The sequence below is a fragment of the Oncorhynchus masou genome, chromosome 32 (genome assembly GCF_036934945.1).
Source record: "Oncorhynchus masou masou isolate Uvic2021 chromosome 32, UVic_Omas_1.1, whole genome shotgun sequence".
In the NCBI taxonomy this organism is placed as follows: domain Eukaryota; kingdom Metazoa; phylum Chordata; class Actinopteri; order Salmoniformes; family Salmonidae; genus Oncorhynchus; species Oncorhynchus masou.
In genome coordinates, this window is record NC_088243.1 from 36937991 (window position 1) to 36960636 (window position 22646).

Consider the following 22646-nt stretch of genomic DNA (forward strand, 5'->3'; position numbering starts at 1 on the left):
CGCACTGTCCGATTTACAGTAGCTATTACAGTGAAAACATGCCATGTAAATTGGTGAATTCACCAATTTGTAAGTCGCTCTGGATAAGAGCGTCTGCTAAATGACTTAAATGTAAATGTAAATGTAATTGTTTGAGGACAGCGCCCCAAATCAAAAAAAAATCCACCGGCACAGGTTTCATAAATTCACAAATAGCGATTAAATATTCACTTACTTTTTGAAAATCTTTCTCTGATTTGTCATCCAAAGGGTCCCATCTATAACATGTAGTATCCATTTGTTAGATAAAATCCTTCTTTATATCCCAAAAAGTCAGTTTAGTTGCCGCCATCGATTTGAGTAATCTACTCGTTCAACATGCAGAGAAAGGAATCCGAAAATCAACCTCTAAACTTTGTTTCAACAAGTCAAAATATGTTCCTATTTACTCCTCAGATACCCTAAAATGTAATCAAACTATAATATTTATTTCGGAACGAAGTATGTTCAATACGAAACCGATTTTAGCAGGTGCGTCTTCATGGCGCGCGCAAACACAAATGTCCAAGACTGGGTATGGTGCATGTATGCAGTACTGCAGTACAGGATATGGAAGGAAACCTAAGCAAAAAGTGGCATGTTGTAAGAGCTTTTCATTAAACTTCCAATAGGATGCCTGCCGAGGCCCTGGTGAAATAGACAGTCATGGAAATGTGATGAACCGAAAATCCCACCGGGAGAATGGTAGCGCCCAACAGGCTATTGCTGGACATGTAAAATCGATCAAGCCGGGCTGCAGTCACCCTAGCCCCAAAGACCTTCACCCATGTATACTGTCTTGTGTTGGGATGTCTAGTTCTCCAAACATCCACGAGGTAAAACTGCTTAATGATGTCACTTAACACGCCCACTGAGCCTGAATGAGGCTCCTCCCCATTTCAGTCTTCCGTAAAATCCATTGTGCAGTTCCTGTCCCCGCCGACCACCAGCGTCTCCTCAGGCGTTACCTGTGAGAGTTCCTGTCTAAGGCACCCAAACAGAAGTCCCCTCTCTCTACCTGTTTTAGGCACATTCACATTTATACAGACAAAACCAGTCTAGCCCTACTTTGAGGAGCAAATTTTTACAGGCAGACCAGGTACAAAAAGGACTGCCACCCCTGCACTAAAATTTGTCCCATGGCTCAGCACACTTGACCCTTTCCACCAGAGCCCCCAATCGACTGCATTTACCACATCACCATGCGTCACCTGCAGTTCAGGTAGACCTGAACGCACTATTCTGACCCACTTCCTCAACCTAAACCGTTTTGTGGGTGAGACGACACCCCTCATTTTTCATAGCGCGTTGTACTGATCTTATAAACTTGACCTGATCACAAAAAAAAGGCTGAAGTTGAACTTTTCCCCCTTCGTCTCATTCAGGAACCTTGACAGTTCCCTCACTGTATACTTTGACCCCTCTGCCTGACTGGCCATCAGCTCTGGACCCATTAAGGAGGAGTATGAAAATAAATCCTCCTCATCGTCCAATTCCTCCGACTCTCCTTACACCTCCTCATCTTCATCTCCCACCCTGACCAACTGCCCATTCTCTCCAATCGGGGCCTCCATCCCAGCACCAGGGACAGGTTCCTTAAACCACACAAGCCTCTCACCTCCCAACTCATTTCTTCTCCACCTTTATCCTCTTGCGCATGACATCACCCCCCCCCCCCTAGTTGCTTCCCCTTCCCCACCATACTCTCCTGATCCACTAGCAAAACCTGATGAGACTCAACCTACCCCACGGTATGTAGTATGACTAGACCCAGCCTCATCTACACCACCATCTATAGCAAGACTAGACCCACCCTCATCTACACCACCATCTCTAGCGTGACTAGACCCAAGTCTACACCATCATCAATAGCATGACTAGACCCACCCTCATCTACACCACCATCTCTAGCGTGACTAGACCCAGCCTCATCTACACCACCATCTCTACCATGACTAGACCCAGCCTCATCAACACCACCATCTCTAGCATGACTAGACCCAGCCTCATCAACACCACCGTCTGTAGCATGACTAGACCCAACCTCATCTACACCATCATCAATAGCATGACTAGACCCAGCCTCATCTACACCACCATCTCTAGCATGACTAGACCCAGCCTCATCTACACCACCATCTCTAGCATGACTAGACCCAACCTCATCTACACCACCATCTCTAGCATGACTAGACCCAACCTCATCAACACCACCGTCTGTAGCATGACTAGACCCAACCTCATCTACACCACCATCTCTAGCATGACTAGACCCAGCCTCATCAACACCACCATCTGTAGCATGACTAGACCCAGCCTCATCTACACCACCATCTATAGCAAGACTAGACCCACCCTCATCTACACCACCATCTGTAGCATGACTAGACCCAACCTCGTCTACACCATCATCAATAGCATGACTAGACCCAGCCTCATCAACACTACCGTCTGTAGCATGACTAGACCCAGCCTCATCTACACCACCATCTCTAGCATGACTAGACCCAACCTCATCAACACCACCATCTCTAGCATGACTAGACCCAGCCTCATCTACACCACCATCGCTAGCATGACTAGACCCAGCCTCATCAACACCACCATCTCTAGCATGACTAGAGCCTCATCTACACCACCATCTATAGCAAGACTACCTCATCTACACCACCATCTGTAGCATGACTAGACCCAACCTCGTCTACACCATCATCAATAGCATGACTAGACCCAGCCTCATCAACACCATCATCAATAGCATGACTAGACCCAGCCTCATCTACACCACCATCTCTAGCATGACTAGACCCAGCCTCATCTACACCACCATCTCTAGCATGACTCTACACCACCATAGCATGACTAGACCCAGCCTCATCTACACCACCATCTCTAGCATGACTAGACCAACCATCTACACCACCATCTCTAGCATGACTAGACCCAGCCTCATCAACACCACCATCTGTAGCATGACTAGACCCAGCCTCATCTACACCACCATCTATAGCAAGACTAGACCCACCCTTATCTACACCATAGCATGACTAGACCCAACCTCATCAACACCATCATCAATAGCATGACTATACCCAGCCTCATCAACACCACCGTCTGCTGCCAGCCTCATCTGTAGCATGATAGACCCAGCCTCATCAACACCGTTGTCTGAGCATGACTATACCCAGCCTCTGCTGGCATCTTATGGTCTGCACGTTGACCTTTATGTCCCCCACTGGCACTTGCTACAACCTTTATGCCCCAAATCCCCACACTCAAAGCATCGTAGACTATATGTGCTGGCAAACCCTGCTAGAGCCCCTCCCCATGCCTCACGTTAAAATGCACATTTAACTGTTGATCATTGTTATTCAGAAACATGAACACCTGCTTTCGGAACGAAACAACATGCTTGACGGTATCTACCAAAAGAAAGCTGCAGACAATGCACGAAAGCCACTAGCAAACTTACCAAAACGACTCAGCTCTTTCCTGATTTGATCATCTGTAATAAACGGAGGGAAATTTATGACTACCACCTTGGTTGAGGGGTAGAAACAGGAGAAATTGGCACCAGCACACCCCTTACAGATGTTCCACTAGCAATGACCCTACCCACCAAATTTGCTCATTTCATGAACACAACCACAGCTTTGTTCATTCTGGATGCGGGATGTATAATTTCAGCTCCTACCTGTTCGCCGACAGCGAGCAGAACCTCCTCCACCTTAACTACTTAACATATTGGAAAGAATTTACCAAAAAACAGCAAACCGGAATGCTATTTGGCCCTAAAATGAGAGTTCAATTGGGCCCTAAACAAAAAGTACTGACCCAAAATGAAGGAAAGCTTTGTCTATGTTCAGACACAGTGAGCATAGCTTTACTATTGAGAGAGACCGCCATAGACAGACCTGGCTATCTTATTTGCACATTGTTATAACACGGGGCGTAGACACAATATGACATTTGAAATGTCCCCATTTCTTTTAAACTTTTGTGAATATATTGTTTACTGTCCATTTTTATTGTTTATTTCACTTTTGTTTATTATCTATTTTACTTGCTTTGGGAAAGTGCCAATTTGAATTGAATAGAGAGAGAGAGAGAGAGAGAGAGAGAGAGAGAGAGAGAGAGAGAGAGAGAGAGAGAGAGAGAGAGAGAGAGATTGTGTGAGAGAGAGAGAGAGAGAGAGAGAGAGAGAGAGAGAGAGAGAGAGAGATTGTGAAACCTGATGAAGTGACATTAAGGTCGTAACTCAAGCAGAGGCTTAACGTCAGTGTGAATGATAGGTCTGTTCGTGCTGTGTGAATGTTGCCTCAGTAGACGGACTGTTTCAGACCTCGGACATCTCCTAGTTAGCTAAGGTCTCTGTGCTTTTAGGTGAGATTCGATTCAATAATGGGTTTTCCCATAATGATTGTTGACATTACAGACATTCATTATAATTCATAAGGTACTTACTAGCATGTCCTACATCTTTAAATGAGTTAGAGGCACCACAGAAGATATACAGTGGAGGTTTAAGTCACATCTATTCTACATTAGTATATTAGTTTTCTCTCCTCACAGAGGAAGGATATTATTGTACATTTACAATGACGTCAGCTAGCACACGGTCTTATCCACAGTCTATTACAATGAATGCATTCAGCCGACAATGTGTAAATACTGTGCAAACAGGCCGGGAACAGGTGGAGAGCTTAAGATTTCCATTAGGATGTTTGATATTAGTGGGTATTAGGACCGAGCAACATTAGAATAGATGCCCTTTCCTGCTGCCCTGCAGATGACATGAATTCAATAGAGGCCTCTGACAGCCACACGCACGTACACACACAAACACACACACACACACACACGTCACGTCACGCGCAACACACACAAACGCTGGATAGAGAGGCCTGTGTCTCTGACACTCTTAACAAGCCCCCGCTGCCGCCCCTGACCCAGCTCATAAAGAAGGGCACCCCCCACTCCACCCCCTCCCGCATGCCTTCCTCACCCCCACTGTGAATGACACACCACTCACTGATAACACCCTCTCATTCCAGGGACGGGAGAGCTGTCAGAGGGGAGAGAGACACACTCAATGGAGGAAGAAGGGATGGAGGGAGGGAAGGATGGAGGGAAGGAGATATCAGGAGAGATCCTCCTATGCTGAGGCACCTCGGCTGATACCTGGATGAGGCTACGGAGCGACACACACACACACACACACACACACACACACACACACACACACACACACACACACACACACACACACACACACACACACACACACACACACACTCCATCCTCTCCAGGTTTTATTTATGGTCCTGTCTCATCGTCTCTATGTGACTGACTCTTATCATTTAAATGAAGCAGAAATGTTTTCCTGTTTGTAATTTGTTACATTATCACATTTTACTTTACAGCAGGGCCAGGGCCAAGAGACAAGTGAAATATTACTGTCTGAAAAGAGAGGGGAGGAGGAGAAAGATATGGATACATGAAGAGAGAGGTAGAAAATGTGGAGAGGGAAGGGGAGAGAGAGGTAGAGAGAGGGGAGAGGGGAGGGGAGAGAGAGGTAGAGAGAGGGGAGAGGGCAGGGGAGAGAGGTAGAGAGTGGGAAGGGGAAAGAGAGAGGTAGAGAGAGGGGAGAGGGAGAGAGAGAGGTAGATGGAAGGGGAGCGAGAGGTAGAGAGAGGGGAGAGGGAAGGGAAGAGAGAGAGGTAGAGAGAGGGGAGAGGGAGTGAGAGAGGTAGATGGAAGGGGAGCGAGAGTTAGAGAGAGGGGAGAGGGAGAGAGAGAGGTAGAGAGAGAGGTAGAGAGAGGGGAGAGGGAGAGAGAGAAGTAGTGAGAGGGGAGAGGGAAGGGGAGAGAGAGAGAGAGAGAGAGAGAGAGAGAGACCCACTTTCTACGATATGTATATTCTGATCACATAACATTATATTTACAATTTTTCTGGATTATGCGTGTATTGTTTTTTTATTGATAGATACTACCGCACTGTTGGTAGCTAGAAACCCAAGCATTTCGTTGCAACTGCAATAACCTCCCCAAATCTGTGTACATGACCATTACACTTTGATTTGATTTGATTTGATAAAGAAAGAAAGGCGCGAGAGAGAGAGATGGAATAGAGTCACAAGGTGGGCATTGACGCTGTCAAGGAGGTATAGAGGCAAGGAGGCATCAAGGCCTCTCTCTCTCTCTCTCTCTCTCTCTCTCTCTCTCTCTCTCTCTCTCTCTCTCTCTCTCTCTCTCTCTCTCTCTCTCTCTCTCTCTCTCTCTCCCACCCTGTCCCCCATCTCAGTAGAAGCTCTGATGAACAGCCAATTTTCCCTTTATCACATTAGCACAGGCATGGGAGGAACACATTTGTTCTACTCAAGTATACTAAAGATACAATTACCAATCCAGCATATCCATGTTTTATATCACCGCCGGCCCATAGCGCTATGAGGACCCCAGACATATATTAACACTGCCATGACAGTTTATTTAAGAAAAGAAAATTGTCTCCGGGGAGAGGGAAGAGTCCCACATATATAAGAGGACGTGTCAGTGCTTTAATAAAGGCTATAACTCCGGGGAGACTTTTCCTTTAAGCACAAAGCATACCCCCGCATTCTTTTATGGTGCGATTGAGACGCGCAGAAATCATCTGGGCTAACAAGATGGGATGCAATACACCACGGTTGCATCGTCAGGATGGCTGACTTCTCTCTCTCTACCGCCTCTTTCTCTCTGTCGTCCTCTCTCTCTTTCTCGTACCTTTTTCTCCTCTCACATTCCCTCCCTTTGTTTCTCTCCACAACTACAGAGGATGTGGTGGAGACGTGCTGACCCCCCCATTAAAACCACTGTCTCCCCCAGTCCCTATTCGGAGGTCCTGTGTGTGTGTGTGTGTGTGTGTGTGTGTGTGTGTGTGTGTGTGTGTGTGTGTGTGTGTGTGTGTGTGTGTGTGTGTGTGTGTGTGTGTGTGTGTGTGTGTGTGTGTGTGTGTGTGTGTGTGTGTGTCTGTGTGCGTGCGTGCGTGTGCGTGTGTCCATGGTTAAAACACGGAGATTTTTTTGTCTTAATGGATTTATTGATAATCTTCATTGTTAATCAGACACACAGGCAAACAGAAGAGGTTCAAAAGAGCACCTACAAACTAAACCCACCCCATACCCCTGTCACTGCACCGATACTGAAACAGGCAGTAATCAGGCAGTCACTAGGCAGTAACCAGGGCGTAACTAGACAGTAACCAGGCAGTAACCAGATAGTCACTAGGTAGTAACCAGGCAGTAAGCAGGCAGTTACTAGACAGTAACCAGGTAGTAACCATGCAATAATCAGTCAGTAACCAGGTAGTCACTAGGCAGTAACCAGGGCGTAACTAGACAGTAATCAAGCAGTAACCAGATTGTCACTAGGTAGTAACCAGGCAGTAACCAGACAGTTACTAGAGAGTAACCAGGTAGTAACCATGCAATAATCAGTCAGTAACCAGGTAGTAACAGACAGTAATCAGGCAGTCACCAGGCAGTCACCAGGCAGTCACTAGGCAGTAACCAGGGCGTAACTAGACATTAACAAGGCAATAACCAGATAGTCACTAGATAGTAACCAGGCAGTAACCAAGCAGTTACTAGACAGTAACCAGGCAGTAACCAGGCACTAACCATGCAATAACCAGGTAGTAACAGGCAATAATCAGGCAGTAAATAGGCAAAATCCAGGCAGTAACCAGGCAGTATATTTGGTCTGTCCCGACAACACGTGATTGGACAGATAATGCTTCCTCCGATCAACTCTAAACTCATTCTAATTCATATCACATAACCCTCATATCAACTCATATCACACAGCCCTCATGTCAACTCATATCACACAGCCCTCATATCAACTCATATCAGACAGCCCTCATATCAACTCATATCACACAGCCCTCATATCAACTCATATCACACAGCCCTCATGTCAACTCATATCACACAGCCCTCATATCAACTCATATCAGACAGCCCTCATGTCAACTCATATCACACAGCCCTCATATCAACTCATATCACACAGCCCTCATGTCAACTCATATCACACAGCCCTCATGTCAACTCATATCACACAGCCCTCATATCAACTCATATCAGACAGCCCTCATATCAACTCATATCACACAGCCCTCATATCAACTCATATCACATAACCCTCATATCAACTCATATCACACAACCCTCATGTCAACTCATATCACATAACCCTCATATCAACTCATATCACACAGCCCTCATATCAACTCATATCAGACAGCCCTCATATCAACTCATATCACATAACCCTCATATCAACTCATATCACACAGCCCTCATATCAACTCATATCAGATAACCCTCATATCAACTCATATCCCACATCAACTCATATCACATAACCCTCATATCAACTCATATCACATAACCCTCATATGTCAACTCATATCACATAACCCTCATGTCAACTCATATCACATAACTCAACTCATATCACACAGCCCTCATATCATAACTCATATCACATCACACCCTCATATCAACTCATATCACATAACCCTCATGTCAACTCATATCAACATAACCCTCATATCAACTCATATCACATAGCCCTCATATCATCTCATATCACACAGCCCTCATATCAACTCATATCACACAGCCCTCATGTCAACTCATATCACATAACCCTCATATCAACTCATATCACACAGCCCTCATGTCAACTCATATCACATAGCCCTCATGTCAACTCATATCACACAGCCCTCATGTCAACTCATATCATATAAACCTCATTCAAAACTGTCAGTTCAACTCATTTTGAATCATGTCACATTCAAATCACATGTCAACTCATATCACTTGCATCAATTCATATCACACACTTCATCCAAATCATTTTCAGTTCCTCATTTTGAATCATGTCACATTCAAATCACGCAACTACTTGCATCACATCGAACTTCATCCAAATCTTTTCGATGGTCATTCCCAGTCAAGTCTGTCACTGTACTCTTCCCTGCCTTACTGATGAATCTAACAGTCACATCATATGACCTGACACTAATGTCATGTGAAGAAACAGTGTGAGGCTCGCCAGACTAGCTCTGTCTCTCTGTGGATGAATGTCAGCTGGCATCATGTTGACGTGCTAATCAAACATACTACAGAGAAGATGGAGCCATTCACATCTCACATCTAGGCCTTGTGGCAATTCACCCAGTAGACCAGTGGTCACTAACCTTTACTGAGTCAAGATCACTTTCTGAGTCAAAATGCAAGCCGAGATCTATAGCTCAGATTAAAAATTTTAAAAAGCATGACGTTAGTCTATGTATGCAACATTAACCAATTAAAAACAGCTCTGTGGCAATGAGGCTACTAGGGTGAGGCACATGGGCTACTAACAGCTTACTACACAACAAACACTTAGTATTACTTTCTTAGCTACAGTACACATATCTCCCTGGTATATTGCATAATTTATGCAGTAGCACACAAGACATTTTTGGACTCACCTTGTTGTGCTGTGCGCATTTGAACAGGAAGGTGGCGTTGCAGTCCTTTGTGGGCAAAGTTTGTCATCAAAATCTGGCATTCTCTGGATTTATGGTGCTCTCAAGACAACTGGGAACTTGGAATAAAACAAGGTCAAATCCTGATGACGTCAGTGATCTTCAGGTCACAGCTCTAGGAATATGCTCGAGTTCCCAAGATGGATGACCGTTCAAAACATATTTTCCCAGTCGGATCTAGTTTTTTCCAGAGTTGTCTTGAACTCATTGAAGTCCGATTTCTCAGTCCCGTGTTAACAGTTGTTCTGAGCGCGGCAGAAATCATGCTGGATTGACAGCATGGACATTGTTGAATGTTTATCATTTAAACTTTGAAAAGACAGACTTAAACCCAGACTTGGGACCACACACCCATTTCACTGAATTGCAGGCTAGTTATTGCTTTGCAATGCTTGCAGTTAGCCACTGATTCCCTCCAAACCACTCATTGTTGAATTTGTGATTTCCAACTTGTTGTGTTTTGTTTATAGCCAATGGCCGATGAGCACAGATACATTTTATCTATAATTTATTTTCATAATTTGTTTTCATATGACAAGGATTAAAAATTATTTGCCAGGAGATTGTTGACTTGATTCATGATGATGACTGATAGCCAAGATTTTTCAGATCAGTCCACTCAAAGCTACTGTAGACATAACGTGATTTGACGTTGTTTTATCTGTGGTCAATTTATTTTTTTATTAATTTTATTTCACCCTTAATTAACCAGGTAGGCTAGTTGAGAACAAGTTCTTATTTACAACTGCGACCTGTCCAAAAAAGCAAAGCAGTGCGACAACTAATTAACTAGGAAGTCGGGGCACCAAGGAAAAATATTCAGATTACAAAGTTATAATTTCCTAAAATAACTTTTCAGATATTTTATCTGATCAATTAGTCTTCAAATTAATTAATTATTTACTTTACCTCAAGTTAGTCTCTTTCCAAACGAACCCAGTCTTCACTATGAGTCATCCATAAATCAATTGTCTTAAATCATTTATTTATTACTAACTAAGTAATTCACAGAAATTCATAAACAAACAAACAAACAAGGTAAATGTGGTTACATGAAATGCATGGCGGCTTGTTAGACAAAAGGGGAAGTGGGGGTCGACTACGAAGTCACTACAGAGTGATAATTATAACAATTGAAATGCTAATCCTTTGCACAGGTACGCTCAACAACAGAAAAACATGGTCTGCAACCTTTAGCCATCTCGTAATTGAGGTAAGCTCGGTCTGCTGATCGAAAACCCGAGTGGGGGTTTTATTCGGAAGGGCCGAAGAGGGCTGCCCCAGGATGTCTGACCCTCCCATGAGCTTCCCTAAGTTGCGACAAACGGACCAGTTCGTAGCTGGATTCTTCACCGATCTTTTATACTGTCTCCGGAACATGACATTTGTTCGTACCTCAAGTTCTGTGAGGTGGAAGGATTTCCTTTGTTCTCCATGAAAATCTACTCTCTCTCTACTGTGTGGCCATGTGGCAGGGTCTTCTCAGGAATTTACGACGTCTCTCTGACCACAGCAACCTAGTTGAAGGAGGCAAGGGGGAGGCAGGAAGAAGGGCTATGTATAGGTTCGGTGATCTGTGAGCTGCTCTGACAGCTGGTGCTTAAAAGTTAGTGAGGGAGATATGAGTCTTCAGCTTCAGTATTTTTTGCCATTTGTTCCAGTCATTGGCAACAGAGAACTGGAAGGAAAGGCAGCCAAAGGAGGAATTGGCTTTGGGGGTGACCAGTGAACTATACCTGCTGGAGCGCGTGCCAGGGGTGGGTGCTGCTATGGTGACCAGTGAGCTGAGATAAGGCGGGGCTTTACCTAGCAAAGACTTGTAGATGACCTGGAGCAAGTGGTTTTGGCGATAAATATGAAGGAGGGCCAGCCAACAAGAGCATACAGATCGCAGTGGTGAATAGTATATGGGGATTTGGTGACAAAATGGATGGCACTGTGATAGACTGAATCCAATTTGCTGAGTAGAGTGTTGGAGGCTATTTTGTAAATGACATCGCCGAAGTCAAGGATCGGTAGGATAGTCAGTTTTACGATGCTATGTTTGGCAAAATAGGAAGCCGATTCTAGATTTAATTTGGGCTGAATGTGAGTCTGGAAGGAGAGTTTACAGTCTAACCAGACACCTAGGTATTTGTAGATGTCCATATTTTCTAAGTCAGAACTGTCCAGAGTAGTGATGCTGGACGGGCGGGCAGGTGCTGGTAGCGATCGGTTGAAGAGCACGCATTTAGTTTTACTTGCATGAGCCTTCTTGGATGGGCACTTCTAATATAACTCTATGGCAGCACCAAAGGGGTTTGAATTTTCTAGCTCTACCCTTAGATTTGGTGGTGACATAGTGTCCCCATGAGTGACAGAACACTTAGCCAATCAAGACACAACTAGAGAACATTACCAACCTCGACACGCTGTGTTTTCCTCTGGCTGCCCCACCACAGAAAGCACTGAGCTGGGCTGAAACACCTGCATTTTGGAGCTGCCTTACTCAAGAAAGCAAAAAAGCGATAATGTTTGTATGCGGCTTTATTAACTAAAGACGCACACAAACTTAACTAATTAATTATTGATTATTTATTTTATTTTTTAGCTAGACAGCCATTTTCAAGTCTTGACGTAGATTTTCAAGCTGATTTAAGTCAAAACTGGTAATAGGCCACTCAGGAATATTCAATGTCATCTTGGTATGCAACTCCAGTGTATGTTTGGCCTTCTGTTTTAGGTTATTGTTCTGCTGAAAGGTGAATTTCAAATCAAATCAAATCAAAATGTATTTGTCACATACACATGTGACAGCAGATGTTAATGCGAGTGTAGCGAAATGCTTGTGCTTCTAGATCCGACAATGCAGTAATAACCAACAAGTAATCTAGCTAACAATTCCAAAACTACTACCTTATAGACACAAGTGTAAGGGGATAAAGAATATGTACATAAAGATATATGAATGAGTGATGGTACAGAGCGGCATAGGCAAGATACAGTAGATGGTATTGAGTACAGTATATACATATGAGATGAGTATGTAAACAAAGTGGCATAGTTAAAGTGGCTAGTGATACATGTATTACATAAAGATGCAGTAGATGATATAGAGTACAGTATATACGTATACATATGAGATGAAAAATGTAGGGTATGTAAACATTATATTAGGTAGCATTGTTTATAGTGGCTAGTGATATATTTTACATAATTTCCCATCAATTCCCATTATTAAAGTGGCTGGAGTTGAGTCAGTGTGTTGGCAGCAGCCACTCAATGTTATTGGTGGCTGTTTAACAGTCTGATGGCCTTGAGATAGAAGCTGTTTTTCAGTCTCTCGGTCCCTGCTTTGATGCACCTGTACTGACCTCACCTTCTGGATGACAGCGGGGTGAACATGCAGTGGCTCGGTTGGTTGTTGTCCTTCATGATCTTTATGGCCTTCCTGTGACATCGGGTGGTGTAGGTGTCCTGGAGGGCAGGTAGTTTGCCCCCGGTGATGCGTTGTGCAGACCTCACTACCCTCTGGAGAGCCTTACGGTTGTGGCCGGAGCAGTTGCCGTACCAGGTGGTGATACAGCCCGACAGGATGCTCTCGATTGTGCATCTGTAGATGTTTGTGAGTGCTTTTGGTGACAAGCCGAATTTCTTCAGCCTCCTGAGGTTGAAGAGGCGCTGCTGCGCCTTCTTCACGATGCTGTCTGTGTGGGTGGACCAATTCAGTTTTTCTGTGATGTATACGCCGAGGAACTTAAAACTTACTACCCTCTCCACTACTGTTCCATCGATGTGGATAGGGGGGTGTTCCATGTGCTGTTTCCTGAAGTCCACAATCATCTCCTTAGTTTTGTTGACGTTGAGTGTGAGGTTATTTTCCTGACACCACACTCCGAGGGCCCTCACCTCCTCCCTGTAGGCCGTCTCGTCGTTGTTGGTAATCAAGCCTACCACTGTTGTGTCGTCCGCAAACTTGATGATTGAGTTGGTGTGCGTGGCCACGCAGTCATAAGTGAACAGGGAGTACAGGACAGGGCTCAGAACGCACCCTTGTGGGGCCCCAGTGTTGAGGATCAGCGGGGTGGAGATGTTGTTGCCTACCCTCACCACCTGGGGGCGGCCCGTCAGGAAGTCTAGTACCCAGTTGCACAGGGCGGGGTCGAGACCCAGGGTCTCGAGCTTGATGACGAGCTTGGAGGGCACTATGGTGTTGAATGCCGAGCTGTAGTCGATGAACAGCATTCTCACATAGGTATTCCTCTTGTCCAGATGGGTTAGGGCAGTGTGCAGTGTGGTTGAGATTGCATCGTCTGTGGACCTATTTGGGTGGTAAGCAAATTGGAGTGGGTCTAGGGTGTCAGGTGGGGTGGAGGTGATATGGTCCTTGACTAGTCTCTCAAAGCACTTCATGATGACGGAAGTGAGTGCTACGGGGCGGTAGTCGTTTAGCTCAGTTACCTTAGCTTTCTTGGGAGCAGGAACAATGGTGGCCCTCTTGAAGCATGTGGGAACAGCAGACTGGTATAGGGATTGATTGAATATGTCCGTAAACACACCAGCCAGCTGGTCTGCGCATGCTCTGAGGGAGCGGCTGGGGATGCCGTCTGGGCCTGTGAGGATTGACACGTTTAAATGTTTTCCTCATGTCGGCTGCAGTGAAGGAGAGTCCGCATGTTTTGGTTGCGGGCCGTGTCAGTGGCACTGTATTGTCCTCAAAGCGGGCAAAAAAGTTATTTAGTCTGCCTGGGAGCAAGACATCCTGGTCCGTGACGGGGCTGGTTTTCTTTTTGTAATCCGTGATTGACTGTAGACCCTGCCACATACCTCTTGTGTCTGAGCCATTGAATTGAGATTCTACTTTGTCTCTATATTGACGCTTAGCTTGTTTGATTGCCTTGCGGAGGGAATAGCTACACTGTTTGTATTCGGTCATGTTTCCGGTCACCTTGCTCTGATTAAAAGCAGTGGTTTGCACTTTCAGTTTCACGCGAATGCTGCCATCAATCCACGGTTTCTGGTTTGGGAATGTTTTAATCGTTGCTATGGGAACGACATCTTCAACGCACGTTCTAATGAACTCGCTCACCGAATCAGCATATTCGTCAATGTTGTTGTTTGATGCAATACGAAACATATCCCAGTCTACGTGATGGAAGAAGTCTTGGAGTGTGGAATCAGCTTGGTCGGACCAGCGTTGAACAGACAGAAACTAGGTCTGTAGGCAGGGATCAGCAAAATGGAGTCGTGGTCAGCTTTTCCAAAAGGAGAGCGGGGCAGGGCCTTATATGCGTCGCGGAAGTTAGAATAGCAATGGTCCAAGGTTTTTCCAGCCCTGGTTGCGCAATCGATATGCTGATCCAATTTAGGGAGTCTTGTTTTCAGATCAGCCTTGTTAAAATCCCCAGCTACAATGAATGCAGCATCAGGATATATGGATTCCAGTTTGCAAAGAGTCAAATAAAGTTCGTTCAGAGCCATCGATGTGTCTGCTTGGGGGGGAATATATACAGCTGTGATTATAATCGAAGAGAATTCCATTGGTAGATAATGCGGTCGACATTTGATTGTGAGGAATTCTAAATCAGGTGAACAAAAGGACTTGAGTTCCTGTATGTTGTTGTGGCCACACCACGTCTCGTTAACCATGAAGCATACGCCTCCGCCCCTCTTCTTACCAGAAAGATGTTTGTTTCTGTCGGCGCGATGCGTGGAGAAACCAGCTGGCTGCATCGACTCCGATAGCGTCTCTCCAGTGAGCCATGTTTCCGTGAAGCAAAGAACGTTACAGTCTCTGATGTCCCTCTGGAATGCTACCCTTGCTCGGATTTCATCAACCTTGTTGTCAAGAGACTGGACATTGGCGAGAAGAATGCTAGGGAGTGGTGCACGATGTGCCCGAGTCTGACCAGAAGACCACTTCGTTTCCCCCTTTTACGAAGTCGTTTTTGGGTCGCCGGCTGGGATCCATTCCGTTGTCCTGGGTGAAAGGCAGAACACAGGATCTGCTTTGCAAAAGTCATATTCTTGGTCGTACTGATGGTGAGTTGACGCTGCTCTTATATTCAGTAGTTCTTCTCGACTGTATGTAATGAAACCTAAGATGACCTGGGGTACCAATGTAAGAAATAACACGTAAAAAAAAAAAAAACTGCATAGTTTCCTAGGAACGCGAAGCGAGGCGGCCATCTCTGTCGGTGCCGGTGTCTGTTGGAAAGCAAACTGAACCAGGTTTTCTTCTTAGATTTTGCCAGTGATTAGTCTATTCCGTTTTCTTTGGGTCCTAAAAAACTCCCTAGTCCTTGCCGATGACAAGCATACCCATAACATGATGCAGACACCACCATGATTAAAAATATGAAGAGTGTTACTCAGTCACGTGTTGTGTTGGATTTTCCCAAAACATAACCATTTCTATTCAGGACATAAAGTTAATTTCTTTGCCACATTTTTGAAGTTTTCCTTTAAAGACGTATTACAAACAGGATGCTTGTTTTGAAATATTTGGATTATTTACAGGCTTCCTTCTTTTCACTAGGTAAGTATAATGGAGTAACCACAATGTTGTTGATCCATCCTCAGTTTTCTCCTATCACAGCCATTAAACTCTAGAACTGTTGTAAAATCACCATTGAACTCATAGTGAAATCCCTGAGCGGTTTCCTTCCTCTTAGGCAACTGAGTTAGGAAGGACACCTGTATCTTTGTAGTGACTGGGTGTATTGATACACCATCCAAAGTGTAATTAATTACTTCATGTGCAAAGGGATGTTATATTTCTGCTTTTTATTTATTTATACCCATCTACCAAAAGGTGCCCTTCTTTGTGAGACATTGGAAACCCTCCCTGGTCTTTATGGTTGAATCTGTGTTTGAATTCACTGCTCAACTGAGGGACCTTACATATATGAGGTAGTCATTGGAAAATCTAATTAAACAATATTTTTGCACACAAAGTGAGTACATGCATCTTATTATGTGACTTGTTAAGCACATTTGTACTCCTGAACTTATTAACACTTGCCATAAAAAAAAGGGATTGAATAGTTACTGACTCAAGACATTTCAGATTTTCATTTTTCAGGTCGGTAACAACAAAACGTTGAAAAATTCAAGGTGTCTGAGAACTCTCTGAAGGCACTTTATTTCTGGTTGCTCCTATGCATCTCTCTCTCTCTCTCTCTCTCTCTCTCTCTCTCTCTCTCTCTCTCTCTCTCTCTCTCTCTCTCTCTCTCTCTCTCTCTCTCTCTCTCTCTCTCTCTCTCTCTCAATCGTCTCTCTCGCTCTCTCTCTCTCTCTCTCTCTCTTGCTCCCCCTCTCTCTCTCTTTCTCTCTCTCCCCCCTCTCTCTCTCTCTCTCTATTTCTCTTGGAAGGTGTATCAGTGTAATTTATGCCAGGCCGATGCCCTCTTCCTCTCCTGCCAGTGGACAGAGGGCTGGCATAAAGGTGCCCACGTCTCTCGCCAGCCGCAACCTTGCCTCACCTTCACACACACACGCACACACACACGCACACACACACGCACACACACACACACACACACACACACACACACACACACACACACACACACACACACACCACACCTCACCTTCACTGAGACTGACAATCCGTCTCTGTCACTCTGGGTGGCATGGGGGCCGAGCGAGAGTGAGAAGGGGGAATCAAGAGTGAGGTGGGGGGCGGGGGGTCTGACCCTATGCCAGGCACAACCCCCCTTAACCCCCCTCTCCACCTCCCTCCCTCCCTCTCCTTCCTACTAGCAGATGATCTAGCCCAGTGGACCACCCGAGAAGGAAAGACATTACCATGGGATGTGTGTTCATATTACACGGTATGTCTAGAGAGTAGCCAGTGGTCCAAGGGCAGAGGGACAGAAGGGTTCTGTGAAGGGTTCTCAGGTCAGTGAAGCATGACCAACAGGCCAGAGCATCTCTAACATACTGTAAGACATCTCCTCTCCTCCCTTCCTCCTCCCTTCCTCCATCCCTCCTCATCCCCTAATTCACTGCCACCAGCCAGGCTGGCTTGTATTCAGGCCAGGGAGCAAGGGAAAGGGGCAGAGGGAGAGGTGGAGGAGTGTGTGAGTTGAGGGGTGGATCATCGAGGGGTTTGAGGGAGTAGGGGAAGGGGAAGGGGTGGAAGGGGGGTGGTAACTGGGGGTTTAAGGTTTGCATAGGCTGTTGAGGCATGTGCACATTCGGGTTAGGGGCCTAAAACATCCTAGCCAACATAAACATCCCCTGGAGAAAGAGAGAGAGAGAGAAAAAGAGAGCGAGAGGGAGCAGGATAGAGAGAGAGGGAGAGAGAGGTAGAAAGGGAGAGAGGGAGAGAGGGAGAGACAGAGAGAGAGAGAGAGGTAGAGAGGGAGAGAGAAAGTGAGAGAGAGAGAGAGAGAGAGAGAGAGAGAGAGAGAGAGAGAGGTATAAAGGGAGAGAGAAAGCGAGAGAGAGGGATAGAGAGGGAGAGAGAGGGATGGGGGTGATCTCTCCATCTCCCTCCGTCATTCCACTGTGTGTATCTAAGGGAATGGTATGGCATGCTGTCCAGTCTTTGCCTGGACGGGGGCTCCAGGTCTAATTGTGCGTGTAAATGTTCATTAGGGTTGTGGGATATAGAGGACAGAGGGTAGAGCATGGCAGGATGGTCTTCCTTTCAGCAACCAGAGACACGCTGAGGGAGCTGAGGCAGAGGAAGGCAGAAGTCTCACTGCCTGGAGGAAGAAAGACGAGAGAAAAAAAAAGAGAAAAGGGAAAGACAGGAGGAATATGAATGAGTAAACAGGATATGCCTGGCATATGAAGAAAGACAAAGAGAGGAGAAGGAGGAGAAACAGAGCAGAACAGAGTAGAGCAGAACAGCACAACTTCCTGTTCCCAGACAGGGAATAGCCTACTGGCCCTTTCCAATAGCAGATAAATGATTAGTGTTTGGAAAGTTATGTCATGTAATAGTGTTGGGTAACCAATTGCCATGCATTCCAATCGATCATTATCTCCCTACACAGGTAATGAAGTAGTCAGGTCGTCCGTGCTCTCAACAGCCTCATCCACTGGACTGTCCTTACCTCACCCTGGCTTCCAGCGAGCCAGCTACCATGTCCCCTGACAACCACAAGCCAGCTACCATGTCACCTGACAACCCCAAGCCAGCTACATAGTGTCTCCTGTGCTCTCCCCCGGGGTCACTTTAGCTTCGAGAAATCTGCATTTTCAAAACACAGACAATTTATTTCAACAATTTCACCTGAGTTTTATTTGAAAGGCAGCAATTATTATTTATTTCAATAGAGTGATAAAAGGGCGTGCAACTCTAGTATTGCTTCACAAAAAAAATATTAATACAAAACATTCGCTTTAATCTGACGAAAACAGACGTGCAACGTTTTTTAACAAGAAGCCACACAAGTAAATTAGCTTACATTGAAATAGCAAGGTATTTTTTACAAAGACAATGCATGGCCATCATAATTATTTTATTTACCATACAAAGAAAGAAGCCAGCTACATTTCTTAATGTTTTGCTTGAAGTTTATCGAGCATTTTAACTTACGAAAAACATCAGAGGAAAGTAACCATTGCCTCATCCTGTCTGCCATCAGCTGACTGCTGATCGAAAGCATGTTTGTGAATACAGGAATATGAACGGTCTGAAGACGAGAGTTCTCATCCGATCTGAGAAGTGCAAATAATACACAACATTTGTCAAAAGCCAAGTAGATATTTGAAAAATGGAGCGTGTAAGATCTTGGAAAACAAAAGAAGGTAAAGAAATGACTTCTGTATTCCATTTTTCTACATGAAAACACAGAATTCTGAGTTAATACTACCCCTATTACAAAACCATGACCATAACACTACCACACCATAACACTACCACACCATGACACTACCACACCATAACACTACCACACCATGACACTACCACACCATGACACTACCACACCATAACACTACCACACCATGCCACTACCGCCCCATTACACTACCACACCATGACACTACCACACCATAACACTACCACACCATAACACTACCACACCATGACCATAACACTACCACACCATAACACTACCACACCATGACCCTACCACACCATGACCATAACACTACCACACCATGACACTACCACACCATAACACTACCACACCATGACACTACCACACCATGACCATAACACTACCACACCATAACACCACCACACCATGACACCACCACACCATGACCATAACACCACCACACCATGACACTACCACACCATGACCATAACACTACCACACCATAACACTACCACACCATAACACTACCAAAACATGACCATAACACTACAACACCATAACACTACCACACCATTACCATAACACTACCACACCATAATACTACCACACCATGACCATAAGACTACCACACCATAAAACTACCACACCATGACACTACCACACCATAACACTACCACACCATGACCATAACACTACCACACCATAACACTACCACACCATGACCATAAGACTACCACACCATGAATCTACCACACCATGACACTACCACACAATAACACTACCACACCATGACCATAACACTACCACACCACAACACTACCACACCATGACCATAAGACTAACACACCATGACACTACCACACCATGACCATAACACTACCACACCATAACACTACCAAACCATGACCATAACACTACCACACCATAACACTACCACACCATGACCATAACACTACCACACTACACATAACCCTACCACACCATGACCATAACACTACCACACCATAACACTACCACACCATGACCATAACCCTACCACAAAATGACCATAACACTACCACACCACTACCATGACACTACCACAACATAACACTACCACACCATGACCATAACACGACCACACCATAACACTACCACACCATAACCCTGCCACAAAATGACCATAACACTACCACACCATAACACTACCACACCATGACCATAACCCTACCACACCATGACCATAACACTACCACACCATAACACTACCACACCATTACCAAAACACTACCACACCATAACACTACCACACCATGACCATAAGACCACCACACCATAACACTACCACACCATGACACTACCACACCATAACACTACCACACCATGACCATAACACTACCACACCATAACACTACCACACCATGACCATAACACTACCACACCATAACACTACCACACCATGACCATAACACTACCACACCATAACACTACCACACCATAACACTACCACACCATGACCATAACACCACCACACCATGGCACTACCACACCATGGCCATAACACTACCACACCATAACACTACCAAAACATGACCATAACAATACCACACCATAATACTACCAAACCATGACCATAAGACTACCACACCACAACGCTACCACACCATGACACTACCACACCATGACCATAACACTACCACACCATAACACTACCAAACCATGACCATAACACTACCACACCATGACCATAACACTACCACACCATAACCCTACCACACCATGACCATAACACTACCACACCATAACACTACCACACCATGAACACAACCCTACCACAAAATGACCATAACACTACCACACCATTACCATGACACTACCACAACATAACACTACCACACCATGACCATAACAGGACCACACCATAACCCTACCACACCATGACCATAACACTACCACACCATAACACTACCACACCATAACCCTGCCACAAAATGACCATAACACTACCACACCATAACACTACCACACCATGACAATAACACTACCACACCATGACCGTAACACTACCACACCATTACCAAAACACTACCACACCATAACACTACCACAGCATGACCATAAGACTACCACACCATAACACTACCACACCATGACACTACCACACCATAACACTACCACACCATGACCATAACACTACCACACCATAACACTACCACACCATGACCATAACACTACCACACCATAAAACTACCACACCATGACCATAACACTACCACACCATAACCCTACCACACAATGACCATAACACTACCACACCATAACACTACCACACCATGCCCATGACACTAACACACCATGACCATGACACTACCACACCATAACACTACCACACCATGACCATAACACTACCACACCATAACACTACCACACCATGACCATAACACTACCACACCATAACACTACCACACCATGACCATAACACTACCACACCATAACACTACCACACCATGACCATAATCCTACCACAAAATGACCATAACACTACCACACCATGACCATAACACTACCACACCATAACACTACCACACAATGACCATAACACTACCACACCATAACCCTACCACAACATGACCATAACATTACCACACCATAACACTACCACACCATGACCATAACACTACCACACCATGACCATAACACTACCACACCATAACACTACCACACCATAACCCTGCCACAAAATGACCATAACACAACCACACCATAACACTACCACACCATAACCCTGCCTACCAAAACACCATAACACTACCACCATAACACTACCACACCATAACACTACACACCATGACCATAACACTACCACACCATGACCATAACACTACCACACCATTACCAAAACACTACCACACCATAACACTACCACAGCATGACCATAAGACTACCACACCATAACACTACCACACCATGACACTACCACACCATAACACTACCACACCATGACCATAACACTACCACACCATAACACTACCACACCATGACCATAACACTACCACACCATAAAACTACCACACCATGACCATAACACTACCACACCATAACCCTACCACACAATGACCATAACACTACCACACCATAACACTACCACACCATGCCCCACACTTAACATTACCACACCATGACACTAACACACCATGACCATGACACTACCACACCATAACACTACCACACCATGACCACAACACTACCACACCATAACACTACCACACCATGACCATAACACTACCACACCATAACACTACCAC